Below are 8,609 nucleotides of genomic sequence, written 5' to 3'. Positions count from 1 at the left end.
TGCTTTAAAAATAGGAAGTAGTTAAGCTGAACAACAATTTATGAAGCATAAATCATTTAATTCACCATATTGTTTCCTTAGGTTATTATCGAAAACTGGGATCATAATCAGTAAAACCCAATTGCTACTCATGTTGAATCTTACACAATAATTACGGATTATAAAGATGAACTAGTAATTGACCACATCAAACAATTAACTAATAGGCATTTTTAGCAAATCATTCAATAGATCAAAGACAATGAAATCAGAAAACAATAGCTATTCAAAAAGAGATAAATTAAATTAAGAACCTGGTCTAACAAATCAAGCAAAAGAACTTGATTCCCTTGAACTGAATTAAGAACTTAGCCACTCATGTTCATGGCTTACAGAAAATTAAAGAAGAAAATTGAAGAAATCCAAAGTGTCTATGGAGAACAAAGGTCTGATTTTTTTTTTCTGTTGATTGCTGCCTCTTCTGTATATAATAAATGTCCTAGGGTTAGGTTTAAGAGTCTTTCTCTCTGTCAAAAACTGCAACTAGAGCAAAATCCGGAAACTGATTGTCAACGGATATATGGCCAGTGTATCACTACACGGCCCAATGGGTATGTCTTGCATTGGCACAGAAGGTTACATAGGTCTCCAGGATTTACACGAGTCAAGTTACACGGCTCGTGTACTTTGTTTCTTACTCGGTTCTCTGGATTTCTTCTGACAGAATGTTACATGGGTCCATGGGTGTGCTTACATGACTTGTGTACTTTGTATCAATAACGCTTCTCAATCCTTTGATCTTTCTAAGCTTTCTTCCACACTTCTATGCTCTGGAACTTCACCAAAACCCTAAAAAATACAGAAAGAGTCAGATTAATGCAAATGCTAAAAATTTCTCTATTTAACACAATTATTCTAACAACTCTCTAAACATATGCCTAATGGATAATTATACTTTAATCAACTGTATTAGGCATAAAGATACCCTAGAAACACTAAATGTGATGGAAGTAAAATTAATAAATTATGCACTTATCAATGTCTGGACGCAGTTATGGCCGAACTGAAATGGTGGTTGATGCAAGTGATCACCCATGAGGACTATGAGCTGCAACTCTTTGACCTCGGCCCCGGTATCAGTATAATCTAAATCTTCAGTCTCCTATCTTTGGTGATCTCACTAACTTGCTCTCTGTGCAGGTATGGCAGGAGGCAAGAGTGCAAAGGAGAGCCACAAGCAAAAAATGGAGCTCTCTCAGAAAGTGCGAGAAATAAAAGCTGCTGCTGTCACCCAGACACCGAGGTGGGACTCGGTAGAAGTATCGAGCTCTTCGTTCCGACCTCTAGAGCATCCAGCCCCAGAGGTAGAGATCGCTCCTTCCCCTCCTTGACAAGTTGAACCACTGCCCCCGTTGTTCTCTTTAAGTGCAGAAGGAGGGTCTTCTCGATCAGCCATAAGGATACTCTCTCATGGTGTTCAGGTCCTTATCCACTTTCTGGAAAGGAACCGCTCAGTTTGGGGGAATCCTAACCTAGCCAAGGTCTTGGGCACCACCATCTATTTTCAAAAAGATCAGAATAGAATGATCCCAGATAGGATCGACGATCTCTTGGCTCAAACGATGAGCTTGAGTTTGGAGAGCATTGTGAACCAATATATAATTAGAGAAAATGCCCATCTCTTGAGGTAGGAGATTTTGAAAACGGTTCAGGTTGTAGCTTCTACCAAAGCCCAACTTTTGTTTGCTTAGGACTACATCATCGAGATAGAAGGTCAGACGACATCTTATGAGAAAAGGATAGTTGAACTGGAGCAGAAATTTGAAGAAGCTAGGGCCTGCCGATCTGCCGATGTCGCTCGACTTATCGAAGAGATCAAAGCTAAGGAAGAAGAGGCTCTGGCAAGAGAGGCTAGTGCTTATGTGAATGTACATGGCGATCTTCTGGTAGAGCTTGTGAAGCGCCATCCTGAGGAAGACTTCTCCTGGATGGTGGATCTTGTCCCAAGAGCTAAAGAAGACAGTGAGGGGGAGCCTGAGAGAGAGAGAGAGAGAGAGAGAGAGAGGATGATGGAACTGAAAATATATCTGGAGAGTAGGTTAGGGGAGACCCTCCTGCTGAATGACTTGTATATTTCTTATATTTTGAAATGAATCTAAGTCTTTCCATGCTCAATTTTCTTGATGAGATCAAAAAACATTGAAACCAAATTGCTTGAATACTTAATCAATTGAATGCAGTTGAATATTAAACTCGAGATCGGTTATTAATCATAAAACATCAAGCCACTCCAAGAGATCAGAAAAACATTACACGTGAACATGAGATGGGACGGAGCCGTGACCGAATATTAAATGAAACCTTAAAACATTTGAAGAGTGCTTCGGTAGAATTGTAAATATTTGAAAATGACTTGAGCTCATTAGGGTCGGAATCATTATTTAGGGATCGAATAAAACCTTAGCTCTCATTGAGAAATGTTTGGACAATTTGAGCTAGATACTTGATCATAATACCATGTGCAGATTTGGAACTTTGAGGTATTTGAACATAGAAAGATAGGAAAACAATAACATGTGAGATTGAATAGTCTGGAGATCCAATATCGATTCGAACACATCAGATAAAGGCAAAGAGATCGGAAAGCAATCTAACTTGAACGTGAGATCGATTTACGCCAAAGACAAGCCATTGGTGAGTTTGGAAAAGCTACATGTGATCGGATCATCGGTCGAGAATGGATAACATAATGAAATTTTAATTTTAAAAGAACCTTGTATTTGAGGATCGACCAAAATATGGTGTCTACAGTATCTTTTGGGAAATCATACTTCATTTTATTTTTATCTCATAATCCTAATTTTAAAATGCTTTTGATGGACTCTACTGTTTATTTGAATACAACCATTTCCAATAAGCTTTCTAATAAAAATAGTGTTCGTGAATTTGTTTTACTTTATAGTGTTTGTACTGATAGAAATCCAAATTTCAAATGGTATTCTATTATATTCTTTTTATTTCCATTTCATTTTAAATTTAGTTCTTTGTTAGCTTTATTTTTCACTCCACCTGATAAAACTATTCGGTACAACCTCATTGTTAAATGGAAACTAACTTGTGATATCAAAAAGACCAAGTTGAAACCACATATTTGACTTTACAAAATGGTGACCAAACCTATAACTTAAAGAGTATTACTTTCTATGAAAATTGATATAAAATTTCTCAACAGTCTTATTTTGCGCTATTGGAAAAGAAATATTAACTCCATTTTGCTAACAAATTGAACGGCTGCCTAACTCTATATATAAGATATGTATTGCATCTCATTTGTAGACCTTAGCAGCCTAATTTGGTGGATGTATTTATGTATATAACTGTACATATTATTTTGTTTGTATATAAAAATTCAACATTGTGTCTAAATTGTTAAGGTCTAATATAATAGATAAACCTTAACAAAACAAACATTTTGCTAATTTTATAATTGTTGTTAGAAGAAAGAATACAAGTAATGAAGGAAATGATTGTATATTTGTCTGTGTTTCATTTACAGAGATATTACATCTATTTATACATGAGAATATGAACTAATTTGGACAAGAATAATAATTGCTATAATTATGCTACACAAATCTCTTATAATCATGCTAATTGCTGTAATTATGCTACACAAATCTCCTATAATCATGCTAATTGCTGTAATTATGCTAACACCCCCCCCCTCAAACTCAAGGTGGTAGCACAGGTGCCAACTTGAGTTTGCTTAAGAGATCCTGAAAGCGAGTGGGAGGATGCGTTTTGGTGAATATATCAGTGGTTTGGCTGACAGAGGAGACAGGAATCAAACATATGGTGCCATGAGCAACATGATGACGTACAAAATGACAATCAATTTCGATGTGTTTGGTACGCTCATGAAATACATCATTATGAGAAATCTGTATGGCACTTCTATTATTGCAATGAAGCATTGTGGCAGAAGAATGAGTGACACCCAAATCAGTTAATAACCACCGTAACCAAAGTAAGCATCAGTAAGAGCACGATATTCAGATTCTGTGCTAGAACGTGCAACAACAGTTTGCTTTTTGCTACGCCCAGAGATAAGAGAATTACCCAAGAAGAAACAATAACCAGTTGTAGAGCGACGATCTGTCAGATCACCAGCCCAATCAGCATCAGAGTAGCCAGATAATACTAAAAAGGAGGTAGCAGAAAAGTGCAAACCATGAAAAAGAGTGCCTTTGATATAACAAAGGATTCGAAGTACTGCAGAGAAATGAGTTGAGCGAGGAGCAGACATAAACCGTGACGGATGAACAAAGATATGAAATATCGTGTCGAGTAATCGTGAGATAAACAAGACTCCCGACAAGTCGCCGATATAAAGTAGGATCATCAAGAGGAGTGCCATCAAGAGGTGTGAGTTTGCAATTGAGCTCCAATGGGGTTGATCTTGTTTTGCTATCGATGATGCCCGCCGAGAAAGTAAGTCGGATGCATACTTGGCTTGAGATAGATAATAGCCATCGAATTTTGAGAAACTTCAAGACCCAAAAATAGAGAACCTGTGTCTTTCATTTCAAAATGTTGATTGAGATAATGTTGTAACTCTAAAATACCGATGAATCATCTCTGTTATTATCATATCATCAACATAAAGCAATAGAAGAACAATACCACTGTCAGTTTGGTGAGTGAATAATGCAGAATCATGTGGACTAGAGAGAAAACCCAGTTGAGCAAGAGTGGAACTAAATTTGGCAAACCAGACCCTGGGAGCTTGTTTTAATCCATATAAGGCTCGGCGAAGTTTGCAAACTTTACGAGGAGAATGATAACCAGGAGGAGGATGCATATAAACCTCTTCTGTTAAATCACCATGAAGAAAAGCATTTTTGACATCCATCTGGAAAAGTTTTCATTTACGAACTGCAGTAATAGCTAAGAGACTACGAATAGATGTTAATCGGGCCACTGGAGCAAAAGTTTCTTCATAGTCGATACCATACTCTTGAGTGTACCCTTTGGCTACTAAGCGAGCTTTGTAGCGTTCAATACTTCCATCAGAACGGGTCTTGATTTTGTAAATCCATTTGCAACCAATAGGGGTCTTGTTTGGTATAAGATCAACTAAATCCCAAGTATGAGTTTTCTCTAAAGCCCAAGTTCGCTACCATAGCTTGTCGCCAAAGAGGGTCGATTTGCCTCACGACAAGAACTAGGCTCATGAAGGGTTGCAATAGTAGAGTAACAGTGAAAATCAGAAAGATAATGAGTTTCTCTTACACGGGTAGAATGACGAAGAGTAGTGCTAGGAGGAGATGCAGCGCAGTAATCGGATCAACAAGCGGTGCCGATTCAACGAGGTGTGTAGTTGGGCTAATATTGAGCACATCACAATTACTGGATCAGACTTGGAAACAAATTTCTTTGGAGGAGTCAGTGAAAAATAAAGAGTCAGTAATGACAGAGTGATGAAATTTGGAAAGAGAAGAGAACACAGTATTGTCCCAAAAAGTAACATAACGAGAGATACGTAACTTATTGGAAACAGGATCCCGATAATGATACCCTTTGTGTTCAAAGCCATAACCAAGAAAACAACATAGACGAGCACAGGGTTCTAATTTGGTATGTTCATGAGGTTGTAAAAGAACAAAAGAAACACATCCAAAAGGTTTAAGGATGGAATAGTCAGGAGGTTGTCCAAACAACTTTTCAAAAGGAGATAAATTATGAAGAACCAAGGTAGGAAGACGATTAATAATATAAACAGCATGAAGAGCTGCTTCTCCCCAAAATTTTTCTGGACATGAGGCAGAAAGAAGAAGAGTACGTACAGAATCAAGAATATGGCGATGCTTGCGTTTGGCTCGCCCATTCTGTTGAGAGGTGTGAGGACAAGAACGTTGAACAACGGTGCCTTGTTGACTAAGAAACTGAAGTAAAGAAGAATCATGATATTCTATGGCATTGTCTATTCGGAGAATTTTAATATCACAAGAGAACTGAGTTTTAATCATTTTTGCAAATGTGATGTAAATTTGTGATAACTCAGATCGATGTTTCAAAAAATATATCCAAGTAAACCGAGAATAATCATCAATAAATATTACAAAATAACGAAAACCATTTATTGAAGAAATAGGAGAAGGACCCCAAATGTCAGAATGAATTAAACCAAAAGGAGTGTCTGAAGTAGTATTATTATGAGAAAAAGATAATGCAGGTTGTTTACAAGCTGACAATTTAAACAATTAAATGACTCAAACTTAGTAGATCCTAATAATCCACGAGAAATTAAAGGTTGAATTTTACTGGTAGAAGCATGACCAAGACGAAGATGCCATTGGTGAATGGAGGAATTAGGGATTGTAGCTGCAGACACAAATCTCTGAGGAAGATGTAAAGATGTAAGCTCAAATAATCGACCCACTCTGCGACCCTCCCCAAGAATCTGTCCCGTTTGTGGATCCTGTACCTGGACACCATGGTGAGAAAAAAATAACATTTAGTCCTTTTTCACACAACTGACCAACAGAAATAAGATTGAGTGCCAAATTAGGGATATAATAAGTGTCAGGGAGATGAAGATTTGAGGTAGACACATGACCAGTATGTGTGATGTTCATTTTAGTACCATTTGCAGTATGGATTGGTGGTAAGGAAGATACAGGTTTTGCAGAAGATAAGAATTTAAGATTAGTGGTCATATGATTACAACATGCAGAGTCAAACAGCCAATAAGATTACCCGGAGTGACAGACATGGCAGCAGGAGAATTAGAAGAGATAACCTGTTTGAATAGTGCCTCAAGATCACTCATGGTGATGGCAGTAGAGCCCTCAGTAGCAGTAGAGCCCTCAGTAGCAGCAACAGCAGTGATAGAGGAAGATCCAGGCTTTGAGACATTCTTGAATTTAGAATGCCCTCCTTTTGGTCTTGGAGGACGTGTGGGACAATGTTCAAGAATATGACCGTAACCATGACAATATTTGCATTCTATAGTAGGACAATATGCAAAAGCATGACCAATTTGATTATAATTCTTACAGAGTTGATTGCCAGATTTCTGATGTGAGGATCGAGTAGTTGCATGAGCAGCTTCAAATTGAGGAGTTTTATTCAAACTGAGACGAGTCTCTTCAAAAATAATCTCTTGAATAGCAGTTTCCAATGATGGGAGTGGATTTCGATGTAGCAGGGACGCTCGAACGGCCTCATATTCTGATCGAAGAGCCATTAGAACTTGAATGAGATGAAGATGATCTTCACTGATTTTGGCCTGAGATATTTGATTCCAAATAGGTTGGACCTGGGCAAGAAAATCATTCACAGATTGACCTGCTTCTTGTTTCAGATTATGAAGAGTAGTCCACAACTGATAATAGTGGGCAAGTCCAGTGGTCTGATATCGATTAGCCAAAAAATCCCAGATTTCTTTTGCAGAGTCATAATTAGCAAACTGGATGTGGATGGACGAGACAGAGGTATTGCGAAACCAGGTGATGATCTGATGAAAGATTATAGTTGGAACCAGTCAGAACTGTTGCAATAGGTTTTGAAATATCAGATTTCTCCATTGATAAGAAGATGAGGAGAAAAAAAAAAGGGTATAATAATAGATATGAAAAAATGAACCAGAACAGGTTGTAGAGAGAGCAGAGAGACCCCAACAACTAGAAATAAAAGTTTTATGGCTCTGATACCATGTTAGAAGAAAGAATACAAGTAATGAAGGAAAGGATTGTATATTTATCTGTGTTTCATTTACAGAGATATTACATCTATTTATACATGAGAATATGAACTAATTTGGATAAGAATAATAATTGCTATAATTATGCTACACAAATCTCCTATAATCATGCTAATTGCTGTAATTATGCTAACAATTGTAATAAATATATATATATATATATATATATATATATATATATATATATATATATATATATATATATATATATATATATATATTAAATAATGTTGTGTCCACCCACTGTAACGCAGGGGTATACATGCTTGCTAACTTCGTGATTGCTTCTCCATCAATGTTTATTGATTCTTTTTATCTAATTCACCATCACCAACCTGTCATGTGAAGGGATTTAGGTAACTCCGACTGTTACTTACTTAGTTGCTACTTCCAACTTGTGTTTATCAGGTCAATATGTTTTTTTTTTCCCCTTTTTTTTTGATAAACAACAAGACTCCCTAGTCCAAGGGCATATAGCATACCACCAACTTCATTGAGAAATTACAGTAAAGTTTATAGATCATTTACTAAGAGAAACAGTTAGTAAGACACGAACTCTCAACTTAATGTGAGTACTGATTGAGAAAATAAACCCTCAATAGCGGGTCAATATGCTTTTTAATCGCTTTTTTTGAAAATTTATTTTTGTTGTTGGTTGAAATTCATCCAAGAATGAAATGTGCTAAATAAGTTTTATCCTCCTAATTTTGATCCCTTGAAAATTCCATGAAAAAAAAGGCTGCAAATGAAGCCATGGATGATGTTCAATAGATGCAAAAGTTACTTGGAGGAACGGAAGAAGCTCGATTCTTGCTAAGAAATTGTCATTGGCGAAACATATTTAGGCATAATATTCATATTTTAC

Source organism: Hevea brasiliensis, chromosome 18 (genome assembly GCF_030052815.1).
Source record: "Hevea brasiliensis isolate MT/VB/25A 57/8 chromosome 18, ASM3005281v1, whole genome shotgun sequence".
NCBI classification, from domain to species: Eukaryota; Viridiplantae; Streptophyta; class Magnoliopsida; order Malpighiales; family Euphorbiaceae; genus Hevea; species Hevea brasiliensis.
This window is presented reverse-complemented; position numbering follows the sequence as displayed.